Raw genomic sequence first — 16,035 nt, forward strand, 5'->3', positions numbered from 1 at the left:
ACCTACCATTTTATTTATTTACATTCACCTGGGTTCTGAACTAGGGCTGTTTCGGTAATCGAATAATCGATAAAATTTCCAAACCGTTTATGTAATACACGGTTTATGTAATAAACCGTTTTCGTAATATCTAAGAAAGACTGTTAGATATTATGCATCCCGCAACGGCATGATGTAACATCTAAGAGCAGTGAATATGTAGCATACGGATAACATATGCTCCATACTGATTTCTGTAGTAAGCAAGGGGATTCCGTATATTTGTACAACATACCGCTGTCCGGAAAACGGATTTTTGATAATAATCGAACTTTCGGTAATACTTAAAACCAATAATATTCGAACTTTCGATAATACCCGAAACTTCGATAATATTCGAACTTTCGATAATATCCGAAATTTCAATAATATTCGAACTTAACATAATACCCGAAAGGGCATGGGTGGATAAGTATAGTGAAATGGCCACAGATGAATCTTGGGACTACAAGTGGGTTGTATATAGGTATACCCAAGATATATTAATCCCTAACGTTTCACACCTCAACTATCATTGGTTCATAAAAAATGGCGCAAAATCGAATAAGTGGGAATAATTGATTTCTCAAAAATGGCTCGATCGATTTTGTACAAATTTGGATATATGCATAGGCGTGTAGACCCTACAAGGCCTTTGTCTGAAAAAAATTATCAGCCCGTCCCTACTATTCCTCACCTCAAAAAAATCGATTCAATAGTTTGAGCCAAGTTTTATCTATGATGGTCTGCGAGCATAATTATGGAAAAAAATAGATGTCGCTTTAACCTTACAATCACATATATTTTTTGCTAAATTGTATCACGGGTACGCCATTGTCAAAATTAGCCAAAATCATCCATACCACACCTAAAAGTGGGCAATTACAAAACGAACAGTTATTGATGTAGCTTTAGCATATTTGCTACGTGAATTAATGGGTAATCACACCAGAAGTGCCAAATTCACTGAGGCCCCATTTGATGGTAGGTGGTGCTCCCATCCCTAGTTTGGGATATAGTAAAACTGTTGATATTAAACAATTTATTTGGGAATGAACGCCCTTATCACTTTAAAAAAATACGAAACAATTAATCTTTGTGGTTGTGTGAGAAAAAGAATACCTACAGCGAGAAGCGTCTATTGCGATTTTTCTGGAGGCGGGTGGGGCAAGAACCCCGAACTACATAGGAATTGCACTTTTATATTCGTAAATTAGTAGCCAATGAATTAAAATATAGACCCTGTAAAACTTATATTGAGGGCAAAGGTTATGCAGTTCCTATGCCTCCATTTAAAGGTTTAAAAAAAATCACAATTGTCTACTGCAGAAACAAATTATAAAGGTTTGTTACAAGAATTCGTTGGGCACTTGAAGCTAGAAATGGAATGCTGAAAGAAAAGTATAATCTGTTTAATGAAATATTTGGCAATGCAATAATTGCTAGTATCGGTCCAATAGTATTATAAAATTGATAGTTTTATACTCAATAAATTCTCCATACCTGTGACACCAGATGAAAACCACTCCGCCATCATCGCAATTCTGAAATCTGTGAAAACTTCAGGAAACGAAAACACTTTTGCAGCCTTTATTGAACAGAAGAAATTGCGAAAAGACAAATTCTGTTTACATCTATTTCTCCACAGGATCTTGAGGATTTTCCTCAAACGACCGAAAATTATTTGAAAGCAGTGGCGGATCTAGCCCGAGGCCGCGGGGGCCTAAGCCCTCCCAGATTTTCAAGTGACAAAAATAATTGAACCTATAATTTACATATTTTTAAAAGTTTATGGTAAACCAATAGTATATGTTCATAGTCAGGGTTATGGCTGCTCCCTCCGTTTTTACCTTTTAGATAAGCCACTGTTTGAAAGGATTGTTTTGTGAATCCTACCAATATAAACAGACAATGTTATTTGGCTGAAATTTTGCATGAAAGAAGTAATATTAATATGCATCATATTAAAGACAACGACAAGATAATTGAAAACGACAGTGCATTCAAGACATACACATACTTCATCTAAAACCAAATACAGAAGGTTACAAAGTGTCATTAGGTATTGTTGCGACTGTGCAAAAAGATTGCAAAGATTTGGCTCTTGCTCCCATATTGCAGCCATTATTTATTACCTTAGTTATGGAAGATATTTATTGAGGATACCAAAACCAGCACAAATCTTGAGCAAAATATTCGCTTACGACATTTGTGTGGTTATAATTGAAAACAGTGACAAGGAATGAAGTACGTACTAAAATGCTCCTTTCATCACATATTGAAATACTTGTACTTGTTATAGTGCGTTTACTCAACAGAAGTGCAGTTCAGCAAATTTCTTTCAAGTTTCCATGTTAATTTTTACAACAACATCCCTTTCTCCCCCCCATCCCTCTTTTGACCGCATTTCCGGGTTTGCAACGTCTTAACACCCACCATGTCTGTTCTTTCTTCCCAATACTATGGCTAATATGAAACAGATGTCAGGCAATATAAGAACAAGAAGCTGCTCTTGCGAACAGGGAATCAAGCACTAACTTAAAGGACAGCATTTTGAACTGTACCTACTAACTAAAGTTCATTCAACGAACCTTCTGATCCTGATGTAAACATTGCACAATGGTATTATTCCGCCAGTCATCAGATTATTGGCTATCGGTCACCGCTTATTTCGAGAAGCACGTGCTTGTATCCTGTCAACGTTTTCCATACTCCCCGCAAACGGCCATATTATAAACTGTGATTGGCGCATAAGGTGGGTCAAACCCACTTTCTACGCATGCGTATTCTTTTTTATTGCATTAACTCAATTTAGTTCTTAGATGCAGTGTTTCTGTTATTTCATTCTAAGTAAATTGTATTTCTGGTGATGTGCCTTAATAAGCAACAAAAACATTGGAAAACAGCTTACTTGACAATGGACTATTTTCTTCTGTCGCATGCATGCTCCAAGGCTCTTCAACCAATAAAATGAAACAATCGCCACGTGTATTTGTTTACACAAGGTACTGAACGTTCCTTGAATGAACTTGAGTAAGATTCCAGATGAAATTCACAATTGACTGTCAATTGTTTGAAATGATGGTTCTGGTTGGGTGTATTAAGTTATCGGGCTGTTTCCCGCAACATCCCTCGTGCGATGACGTATTTAGGCACGTACCGCTATACGTAGAAGGCAGCATTCTTTATATACGAACTGCACTTCAGTTCAAGAAACGAACTGTACATGTAACTTACTTTCCGTTTGCAATATTTTTTCTTCTATTTCTTGGATTAAACTACCTTTTATTCAAATATTTCAGTTTTCCGCTACTGTACTTCTTATTGCCATTCCCCCCTCTCGGAACCTGCTAGAGCAGTGGTTGATCGAGACGGTATGCAGTGGTATGCCATACCACCTCTGATTTTCCATTGATGAAGGCATACCGCCTCTGATTTTTTAATGATCAAGACATACTGTCACTGGAGATTAAATTCTAAATACCTTTAATAAATGCAATTTTATACACAGAAATTGACGAATAGCTTTGCATGTAAAAATATTTTATTTCTTATGTATTGACAACACCGACATTTTTGCTATCTTTTTCCTACTTTTTGTTTTTAAACTGAGGTTTCTTCTAAGAAGTTTATCTAGTTTATATTTTGATGTGCCATATTGAATTGTTTCTTTCTTATGTATGTATGTCTTTTTACCGTAATGCGGAATACCGTACAGCATCGTGTGTTGAGCACGGACGAATTTAGGGGTCGTCTGCTGTGAGGATCTTCCAGGGGCTTGGAATATCATTCAATCGAGTGCGGGTCCGGAAGTTTTCCTACAGGAAATTGGTAATATAAAAACTCGTTTTCGAACATTTTCGTGTATAATGTTAATTGTCTATAACACAAAATAAAGGGATATATTTTTTAATTTGTTTCAGAGAGTTGTTGGCAGGAATCAAAGTTTCTCCATGTTTCTCCTGTAACTACAGAGAAGCTCTCAAATGGTTTTTAGTCATTATACAAATAGAAATGCAATCTTTTAGACAACATACCCTCGTAGCTAGTATGTTGAGTCAAAATCTTAATAAAACATACTGCATCTCCTTTCCTTCCACTCCGAACACTGTGCTGGAGACACTACAACAATGATTGCATTACATTATGTTATTGTTGATGGTTATTCTCTTTCCTGTTGAGGTTATTTCACTTTGATTGGACACTGTAGGTATAGGTAACATTGATTTTTTAGATGAACACTTACACTGAAACTTCAGACATCCTCAAATTAGATATTTATGGGTGTCTAATGGCAAGTTTAACCTCATATTCATATCCAGGCTCATTGATTCACATGAAATAAACCCCAATATCAACAGTTTAAGTTCGGCTCAAAATGGGAATGTGGACGCCACAGACCATCAAATGAGGCCTCTGTGAGTTTGGTGCTTTTCAGGTATGATTTCTCATTTACTCACGTAGCAAATATTAATCAATCAGTTGTTCCTTTTTCAACTGCTTCCTTATAGGTGTGGTATGGTTGGTTTTGGCTAATTTTGACCATGGAATACCCGTGATACAATTTTGGAAAAACAAATATAGGTGATTGTGGTATTAAAGCGAAATCTAAAATTATTTTTCTCGTAATTGTGCTCGCAGACCATGATAGGTCAAAACGGGCTCAAAATATTGAATCGAATTTTTTTGAATTGGGGAAAATGATCGAAGGGAGCTGTTAAGTTTTTTTAGGCAAAGCCCTTGTATACACCTATATATACACCCAAGCTGGAGATAAATCGATCGAGCCATTCTTGATAAATAAATTAATCCCACCTTTTTTTCTGTTTTGCGCCATTTCTCATGAACCCATGAGGGTTGAGGCTTGAAACGGAGGTATTAATGTACCTTGAGTGTACCTATATACCACCCACTTGTCGTCCCAAGATTCATATGGGGCCACTTCACTATACTTATCCACACACACCCTTTCGATAATATTCAAACTTTCAATAAGACTCGAAATTTCGATAATATCCGAAACCTCGTTGTTTTCAAATACTCGAACAGTGTCGAGTAACGGGCGACAACTGGATAAATTTTCACCGCCGAAGTTCGATAAGTCCTCAGCCTTATCGAACACCCTTATTCTCAACGTTAAGTTCTAGATAATCATAGAATGTTACAGAGAAGCTGAAGGAGAACAGGACTAGTTGCACATGTTCCCCAATTTATTCTTATAACTGGCTAATAGGTGGTATACACACGTAGTAAAATAGATAAAGACGTACACATCAGCAACATGTAATCGCTTTTCGGGTTCCAACAGGGTTCACAGCGCATTATTAGATTATGAATACAATGAACAAAGACACTGTGTTCTTCCTTCTTGAATAGCGTCACGGATCTAAGCATCGTTCAAGTTTCCACGACCTTTCAGAGAAAATAGTAGGATGTACGTATTGGAGAGTCTAGGAAGATTTGGTATAAGAAAACTCGGTGTGGGTAAAGTATGTGCCAGATTGATTTGGTGTAATACATATTGCACACTACCGCTTACGATAACTTATATTGTGAAAACGAAAACGCCATAAAATGCTTCGACTAAAATGTTATTACGTATTTCAAGAAAAGAAAATATATTTTTTGCATTGGGTCCGATATTTCTTACAGGTCTTTCGTTGGCGGTTTACTCAAATTTCTTTCCATCACGTAATCAATCTGACACTTTTTGCCAGAAATAAAACAGTTACAACTATAAGTTCAGAGAATAGTTATAGAAACAGCTAAAACATCTTCCTATAGTATCATAGAACATATATACATATGAAAGATAATTTTTTTGATCAAAATGTCTTAGTGGGATGGGCAATATAAAGTGGGATAATTTTACCAGATAATAATTGTAGAAATGTATTTTGATAATAATAGGAACAAAGGTTAAGTTAATAAATAAAAATAATAAGTTCAGTAATATATTTACTACATCCTTAAAACACCTACAATATACACTATAGGTAATGCAAACATAACAGATGCGAGATTCAGAATTAATTGTCAAAATGACAAATTATAGGCCTCTCCTCTTAAATATTGAGCAATGTTCTAATTTCCAAAAGTGGTTGTAAGCGACTGAAACCTGGAAATGGTTCATTGGTATTTCTTACTATGATGAGAGTGACCTGCATGTAAGCGTTCAATTTGAAATGTCGCTAACGCCTGCTACCTTTGTAATTTTCCCTTCTTTAATAAAAAACTGTCTTTTTCAAGAAAATTAAATTTAAATATTTATTTATAAAATACAAACGCAATCTTTATAACTGTTTTCGAAAAATTCGCAATTTTCAACTTTACTCCTCCAGTATTTATATTTGGAAGTAGACAATTCTAGAGGACAACCTTTAAAAAGGGATGAAAACTTAAATCTCTAATTAAGTGTAGCTGTGGTTACTTCATTAAACCACACGGACGGACATAGAAAAACTTATTTCTCGATATGTAAGGGTCATGAAATGTTCGAATCCGTGGAAATCTCGAATTAAAATTATTTCACGATCATAAGCTTTTTTTAAAAAAAAATATCGTAAACAGTAAAGTACGTTCTATACAAAGTTTGACCTTAAAACTAATATGCTCCTTTATCCTCAAAGTTAAATTGCTAATGGATAATACTGTCTACCAGAACGAATCATTCTTCACACTTAGCATTTCTCCTACCGAGTTTTCCGTACTCCAAATTTTCGTGCACCGAATTTTCCTCCACCAAATTTTCCTGATCCCCGTATTGGGCTTAACAAAGTGCTTGATTGTAGATCGATATCTATATCTATATCTATATCTATATCTATATCTATCTATCTATCTATCTATCTATCTATCTATATATCTATATCTATATCTATCTATCTATCTATCTATATATATATATATATATATATATATATATATATATATATATATATATATATATATATATATATATATATATATATATTGTACCCACACAGCAGAATGTGAAAATATTGCAATGACTGAAAAAAAAACATTCACACACACAGTATTTACACTCCTAGAATGGTAATATCTTGATCAAAGAAACATCTTCTGCCTTCATATCAAATGAATAACCACTCATCAGGCACGTTTAAATGTTTTAATTGCATGTATTTATATATTTAGTGTGCTTCAGTAAGTGCAAATTACATCCGACTGCATTTAGAATTACCAGTGCATCTTAATAATCAAAATCGTCTGGCTGCACAATCATCAATCTCGAATTCTTGACCCAAAGTTGCTACTGCAAAAATTGAAGAGTTTGATGCAATTAGGGCGTAAGAGAATTTACGCCCTTTTTGCATCAAACGCATTTGTGGCTTTAGTCGTGCTTGTTTAGTCTCCTGGCAACATTTCATATCAATATCAGAGTAAAATGCTGCACATTACATTGTTTTCTGTAAGATAAAAACACTACTTAAAATTTCAACGTGGTTTTTCTCCAACTGCATGTTTCAGACTTATGCCCTTATTCCATCAAACTCCTCAATTATAGATTTTAATTACATACTAATAGCTTAACATAGAATACAATGCAATAAAGAAGTACTAGTTATTAAATTATGTACATTCTTGGTAGACTATAATCTAAAGAAGATCTGTTTATACAGTCTAATTAGAAACTTAAAGGTTCATTATTACACTCACATTACTTACATTTTACAGGTTTTTAAAACTCTTTCCGGGCTTTATAGTAATTGCCATAACTATTATATGTAAGGTTCGAATAGTAGTTGCCTTCATAAAGGTTTCCAAAAAAGTTCTGTCGCTTTTTCACCCACCGTCTTAGAACCTCGATATGTCATCTAAGACGTACATAGAAGACCAAAAATAGTTCCCATCAGCGCTCTTTTGCCAACATTCTGGAAGGCCATGGATCCCATCGCGGTAGAACGTGGTGGACCATGAAAAGGTATAAAGTGCATTTTGCACCTCTAATACGGAGTTGAACTGGCGTCATCTAAGCTGATTGTCCAAGAAATCGGACAGGTGTAATCTGACGGTGCAATATCCGGGGTATATAGCAGATGCCACAATGTTTCCCATCCAAGGCATAGAATGGTGTTATGGGTCATTCTAGCCATGTGGGGCTTAACGTTGACCTGTAACAGGAGGATCCCTTTGCGATTCAGAAGTGTTCGCTCCAGAGTTTTGAGTTTTTCTTGAATAAGACTCAACTGCTGACAGTACACAGTTGCATCGATGCTCTGACCAGCTGGTAACAGTTCCCGATGCACGATGCCGCAAGCAGTCCACCAAACACACAGGAGGACCTTCTTCTGGCGCAGTGCTAGTTTCGGCTGTTTTGAAACCAGTTCATGGGATGCTAACCAATTATTACGGCGCCGTGGAGCTTCGTACTGGACAGACTTCTCATCAGATGTCAACACCTTCTCCAGAAATGGCTCCATCTTCAGATGACAGCAGATAAACACGCGTTCCCTCGTGGCAAGGAGTCAAATCATGTGGGACCCATCGACCTGACTTTTGATGCTTCCCAAGTTGATGAAGGTGGAGCCGAATGGTTTCTCATTCACAATGAATTTTAGGCCTAGTTTCTTACATGTTTTTTTGATTTAATTGCTACCTCATGATCTTTATTTTGCACATGGGTTGGTATTCCGGCACGTGGTGCATCTTTGAGTGTTTCATCACAGTCCTTAAACTTGTTATACCACCGTTGCACTGTCCGCCTAGTCACGACACTCTCGCGAAATACCTGGTCCTCCTGTCTTCCACCCCGTTGCAGAGGAGTTTAACCCCAGTTTCAACTCGTAGAGCGTACATGAGGTCCAGTGAAGGCGTAATGTTGACTCTGTCTTCATGCAAGTTAACGGTGTAATACAAATGCTACAACCAGGTAGTATGTTGGATATACTCACGGCAACAACTAATTTTCGCCTTTTCTCCATTCGCATTCGACTGACGGTGTAAGGGCCGATGGAACACCGTCCTCGACAAAAAAGCTACAGAACTTTCTTGATTAGGTTTATGTTTTATAAGAAATCTATCCAAGTTTGTTCACATGCGAACAGGAACTTGCAAATATTCGATTATGTTAATTTTTCCTATTCTTGTGTTGGTAATAACTTGACAATCATTTTAATGCCAACTTTTTCATAGCATGTGAATCATTATGCGATTTGTTCTGATCTTCCCTTTTGTTTCCCTCGTACTTGCTACGAGTTGTGGGAGAATTTATAAAAAAAAGAAATCAAGATGTACTAAATCCATATAAATCGCCCAAGAAAAAAAATCTAAATAAAAGTCAATTGTAATGGAAAAATAACCCATTTGAGCTGCAATAATATCTCCTTATAGAATTATGTTTAAAAATTATACATTTCAATTGGGATATTTAGAGCGCTTACCTGTGGTGCGTTGAGTCCGTGGTTCGATAACCAGCCAACAAAGTTATTGTTATACACCATCGTTCACGTGGTTATTCGGTGTATTCCCATTTCGTCCCACTTTTTCATTCCACCAATTTTTCTATCATCATTCACTTGCTTTAATAAATGTGTTCCTTAGCCTAACATGGATGATCGTGGGACGTTAAAATCAAATATTTCATTTCATTTCAACTAGGGTAGCTAAAAAGATGGAACATTTCAGAAGTCCACGTAAGCCATCATTGATCTTGCCTTACTGATGTGAAATCCACAATTTTATAACAGTATGACGAAAAATAAGGTCTGAAAGGAGTAAGGGGTATATTCAAACACTGTTGCTCAATCTGATTATTCCGAAAACATGTTCGTCCGAGACCTAAATTCACCTTGTGTATCTGGAAAAATTGAAAATATTTCTCCTCAAAGCTTATATTTTGTTCTGCAGTAGCTAATCAATTGGTTTGTTGATGCAGAGGATAAGTAATTATGGAAACTTGATAGAGAAAATGCCTCGTTTCAGATTCAGGTGATTATTTATTATCTGACCTTCTCTAGAAGATAAAATAAGGAGATGAATGTAATAGGTCAATATTATCTCGCAAATATATGGACCTTACAAGTGCTGAAAAACTATTAAGAAAAATACAAAATATTGAAAGCATTTGAAAGATCATTCTAACTTAAGTGAACACCAGGGCAATATTAACAAAATAATGAAATTGTATTTTTCAAGTCTAAAGGATATCAAAAGCAAGGTTCAGAATTATTGTTCTTTGTAAAATGAAATGCAATTTTTGAGTTTTACGTCCCACGTTTATGCCGGATAGGCTAAGGGAGACGGCGATGATGATCAATGAATGAAATGCTGGAATTAAGAAAGTGAGAGGAAAAGGGAGAACCCTGAGGAAACCCACGCACACGGTATTTGTCCACCACAAAGTTCACTTGGTGCGAGCAGGGTTATTGTTCTCTGTCTGTATATTTGTCAACAGATATCTGAGCAAAAACGGAAAGAGATATCCGAGAGCGTTTTTTTGGATCAATTCAGTGTCCCAATAATAGGTTCCGTCTCATTGGTTAGCCTTCGATTCCGACTGAACATCTCAGAAATTAACAATTTCCGCTATCCGACTAATTGTCTAAGAAACCGGAACAGATAGCGATAATACCATCAGATGAACATCGTGTTTCAAAAAGAATGACCTTGATTTGGACGGTATTAATTACGGAACATAAGACGTGCTGGCAAGGAAATGAATGTTTTTTGAATGGGCGTGGCCTAATGTTTCAGAACATCGCCCTTAGGTAGCAATGGGTTTTCTCAGTTTGCAGTTTGTCAGAAGTAAGATGGCGTCCGCTCAACAGAAGGTGTTTTGTGTGCTGCAGTTTGCAAAGATTAAATCAGTGATTCCGGTCGAGCGCGCTCTTCGTCGACGTTTTGCCATTGATTTAGCTGCTCTCTGAAGCATTCGTCGTTGATATCGCCAATTTGAAGAGACAAGATGGTTGTGCAAAGGAGAGTCCAGGTCGGCCTCGCACTTTCGATGAAATAGTGGAAACTTGAAAATCTTGTGAGTATTTTGCTATATCCCATTTTGTAATGTTTTTATCAGTGCATATGGACTTTCAAAATCAGGTCATTCTTTTTGAAGCACCCTGTACAGTATACTACATATCTTACGTTGACAATATTTCCTGACTTCAACGATAATCGCCATTAACTAAAAGCGATATTCGACAACGATTGTAACGATATTGTTACATATATTTTTTAACCAACCCTCATATTTCCGACGCCAATTCTCGGAACTAACGCCTAGCCAGTCGAAATTCGAAGAAGAGCGAAACAGTGGGTCTTTTCTACCCAGAAGGTGCCTCTTTCCTCAAGACATTTCAGCATCTCTCGCCGGACCGTATTTGGGAAGGTATTTGCTTGTCTTCTCACTCACACCCACGTAAAGCTGATTCCCTGAGCAAAAGCAGTGGATCATACGTCATAATTTGTATTCTTGAAAATAAATGTTAATTATTTACACTATTATGTGCCTTCAATATAATTAGTGTACTTTTAATCAAGTGATAATTAATCAATTACTGCTTATTGTCGAAACAGTTATATAGAAACTAAATGTTTTGTGCGAACTATTTTTTATGCCAATAACGTATCAATGAGCCTCCATTGTGTGAACGAGAGAGAGCAGCCAGAATTTGGCGCAGGGGGGGGGGGTGAAATTTCAACATCGGAAGAGGATTGAGCACTCAACAAGCAACTCTCATCTTTAGTGAATAATACAAGTGCTAAAAGTTTTAATACAATTCGTACTAAGCTCATCAGTAACGTGTACACAGGAAAATACCTCAAAGTTATGTAAGTTATCGTCACCAACAAAATGATGCAACAGAATTGTCTGTGCTAGTCAGAATGGAACCAGCATGTGGGAGAAGTAAAAGGATCCCAATAACCTGTGGATGGATTTCTCATTTTTGTGATCAATGATTGTGTTCGCCGGTCAACTGACTTTCGTAACCGTGAGTACGCGCGTGGAAATATTAATATCCGGTCGTCGAGTAACACGGTGCCACATCATTGCAATTTAAAAAGGTATCTTAGTGCTGATAAAATGTGAAGTGCCACAATATGTGAAAAGTTTAAAATACACGTATTAAAAATATCTTGTGTGAATTAATTAACATACAAGTAACGTAATAGTGTGCATGCTATATAATAATATTTTGTGTTAGAGATTAAGTATTGTGCACGTATTTTATTTATTATGTTTGCAGTTTTAGCAGTGCAACAGGTATTGCTTTTCGTAGAATACAGAGGAAAGATATATATATCGCACCCAACGTTCCCCGAACCCTGACCGTACACTGGGTAAGCACGAATGAAGCGATCAGCTGATTCAGCTGAGGTGAACGCAGGGAGTAATCACGAACACGGTATATATGAATAGTCCATGGTTCGAGTCCTAAGATTCACCAGTCTAGTTCTTAGTTGGTCAATGTTTACTTGTGGGTTGGTGTTTAGTAATCCAAAAGTCTGTTTTCTTTAATGAATCAGTATAAGGGCGTTCACGGATCAAAGTCGATACCATTAAATCTGTTTACTCAAACGATAGCCCACAGAATCGAACCCCAGTACAGTCATACGATAAACTGCTTATAAGAGTCGGTTCAGGGTTTTAAGGAAAGATGCCATTTTCACCCGATTATCCCTCCTAAATCCAGGAAAAGTTGTAATTTACTACTGCGCCAAATTCGAAATTTGGATATGAATAGTTAGTAAGTGTATCGTAGTTTTATAATGGGAAATGATATGCTCTTGTTTAGAATATGTAACAGTACATCCGAGTTCGTGATATTGGAACTGCGAAACTTTTGAAGTTCCAAAGTAATATGAGTTAAAAGATTGTTGTGTCTTTGGACTTAACGATGTATCCGAAATTTGAATATTCAGTCTCTTTCTGATGTTTGATGTCATTTTAAAGAAGTTGCCTTCTAGTGACTAAATTTCAAATTACTGGGAACAGTTTAAAATAAACAATGTTTTATCCTACATATTGTATTTCTTGTCCTACCAACAGAACTACACGAAAACTCCGATTATCACTTCTAACCTTGAAAATCGGATAAAATTATAAAATTATAGTTATACCACTTACTAAATAATAATAATTAATGAAGTGATTTGTGTTGTAAGTTAGACATATTTTCCATTGCAGAAACACATGTCTCTAAATGCTTTATAAAGTAGTAAAGTAAAAAGAGGCACTGGTCAATGTTGATGACAATTTAAAAAACATTAATTCAGCAAATGTTTAATTCGCTTGAAAGAAAGGCATGTTTCTCAAATCATCTCCGAGTATTTACTCTAGTATTAGTGTAATACATCATTAATTAAAAATACCATATGTTTTTGTTTTTCTCTATTGTATAATATACTGTCTCTATTAAATGTATCGCATAAACCAAGTTTTAATTTCGAAATAGAAATATACCATTTCGGTATGTTGTATTTCTGATTTATCTAGGACACATTATGAAATGAAATGAAATGTTTTGGGTAATGATGAGAAATGCGTGAAATGCTGGAATGGAGAAATGGGAGGAAACGAGATTACCCATAGAAAACAAATGCACATGGTGATTATCCATCACAAAGCTGGCTTGTTGCGAGCTGGGATCGAACCAAGGACCCCAATACACCAAAGGTGAACGCTCTGCCACTGAGCCACCGTGGCCTCCTGGGACATATTAGTCACGCAGCATGTTTACATCGTACACAACAATATGGAATGAAACTATTTACAATAATACATGTTAGAAACAAAAATCTTCAGTAAACAAAAGTAAATTATCAGCTTAATGTTTCAGCCACTAAGAAATTATTTTCTTTTTATGTCTATAACGTTAATCATGTCCGTTAATGTCTGACTTCCAACATCGTCACTTCCGAATTTGTTAACTCGCGTTTACTATTTCTCAATTCTGAGCTCTCTCGTGGCTAAGCGGTTAGCGTACGCGCCTATGGCGTGGGAGACCCGGGTTCGATTCCCGGCGGGAGCTCATGTGGTTCGGATTCCACGTTAATCAGTAGGTCCACGTCTCATATAGCCTCGCTGCTGAACGGGACGCTAAACTAAAATCAACTCAACTCAACTATTTCTCAATTCTAGTGGCTCGCAAATATGCTACACGATGTTGGAGTGTATCATTCAATCATTAATTTCTCATTCTGGCTTCTAGTGTACTCAATAGTAAGAAAATATCCGACATTCTTACTGATTTTACGTTCCTATCGTGTTTCTCTTTTTACTCTATACTTTTCCTTGAAAATTTAATGAATAACCAATTGAGATCCTTAAGCACTTGTAAACTAGAATCACTCATACTCCTTGAGTGTTATAATATCAGTAAGTTACTATGAATACAAGTTCGAAGTCTCAAAAATTCGTTGAAGAAATTTTGAAATTTAAAATGATAATCTAACTCACTTGTTTATAAGTTCAGTGAAGTAATATGTTTTTCTTTGAAATTTCAGAATTTTCAACTTACAACATGCAAAGATAATATTAATTCCAAGTTCATTATTTGCATTTACAGTAGAGACCACTTAAGTTTGCAGCCTAGATATTTAGGGCAAGTTGTAAAGTCAGTGAAAAGTTAAATGAAATCTTTAAGTTTTACCTCGGTAAGACTAAAGGAGACAGTGATGTTGGAAAATGAATGAAATAGTGGAGTGAAGAAAGTGATAGGAAACGGGAGAACCCCGAGAAAACCAACGAACACGGTGTTTGTCCACTACAAAGTTCACTTGGCACGAGCTGGGATGGAACCAAGGACCCAATGCACCAGAAGCAAAATTTCTACTACTGAGCCACAGCGACCCGCGTAAAGTCTGTGTATAATATCACTAATTCATGACATTGTCTTATATTCGCAATGGTTTCTTACCTTGATCAGTGATGTCTTTAGAGGAATGTTATCACTAAAATCTAACGGAAGTTAATATACAACTTATTGTATACTGCTCAAATTTATGAAGCTTATCTCATCGTCGTTTGTCCATGTAGCTTCCCTCAAGAGCATGCACTTGAAATAAAATATTAGTGTATAGAAGAAAAATATCAGGAAAATGACAATAAGATGCCTAGCTTTTATGAGGCAGAAAAATCTTAGAACCTATGCTACACCTATATATCTTGTAAAGAAAAAAACCCAAACTAATATATTTACTTTGCAGTACATTATACAATTGCAAATTGAGTAAACAAATACAATATATGGAAAGGAAAGTTCAGGCAAAGGTATCAAACCCCTTCAGTGTAAATATCATATCCTTCACGGACCACATGAATATGTTGTTGTATAATATGTTTCCATAATTATAATCAATTAACAATATTAAATACATCTTGTATCTATCTATATTACTAATTATACTTCTTACATTTTCCAGAGTCTTTGATGACGAAAGAAGTAAGTCAAGTTTAATTATACAATATCCCTGGAGTGAAAGTTTTATGTTTATGTGAAATCGAATATTTATGATTGTAAGGCAGATATGTTGCTTGACACTTGATATTCGTTAAAAATTAATAAAATATATTATTTCAAATTTCAGACTATTTTTTCTGTATTTTCTTTTTACATTACTGTTTATGAGGAGCTTATTTTCAGAACAAAGCTTCTCTGAGTTACTAATTTTACAGTGGAAATGAATGAATTATAGGTAAGGCTCTGAAGGAGCGAGATCCTATAAGTGATTCTAAGGTATGCCAGACACTATGAGATAAATCCTGGGAAAAATCTTCGGATTTATCTTAGGAAAAATGTTACGGCATATCTCGTAGAAAATCCTACCCTTTTGTGCCATGCACGTGAAGAGTTTTCCTGTCTGACCAGATTATGATCTTGAGAAGTTCAAGTTTCTAATAATGCATTTCTAACGAATATTAAACTCACAGGTGCAGGGCCCACATATTTGGATTTCTTGTGAAATGTGCTTCCAAAATTATATTACACATTTCTTCCGTAAACTTCACAAATTTGAGAGATCTAAAATGGGATAGCATCAGGATAACTACAA

General features: G+C 35.9%; 1 long non-coding RNA gene across 1 annotated transcript in view; it reads left to right on the forward strand.

Annotated features, from left to right (window-relative positions):
- LOC145691592 (uncharacterized) overlaps window positions 1–15,519 on the forward strand; it is a 36,915-nt gene extending 21,396 nt beyond the window's left edge. Inside the window, exon 4 of the long non-coding RNA XR_014132420.1 lies at window positions 15,406–15,519. This is a non-coding gene — a long non-coding RNA (uncharacterized LOC145691592). The remainder of the gene's footprint in view (window positions 1–15,405) is intronic.
- The last annotated feature ends 516 nt before the right edge of the window (window positions 15,520–16,035 follow it).

This window comes from Thermobia domestica, chromosome 8 (genome assembly GCF_964235325.1).
Source record: "Thermobia domestica chromosome 8, izTheDome1.hap1.1, whole genome shotgun sequence".
Taxonomy (NCBI): domain Eukaryota; kingdom Metazoa; phylum Arthropoda; class Insecta; order Zygentoma; family Lepismatidae; genus Thermobia; species Thermobia domestica.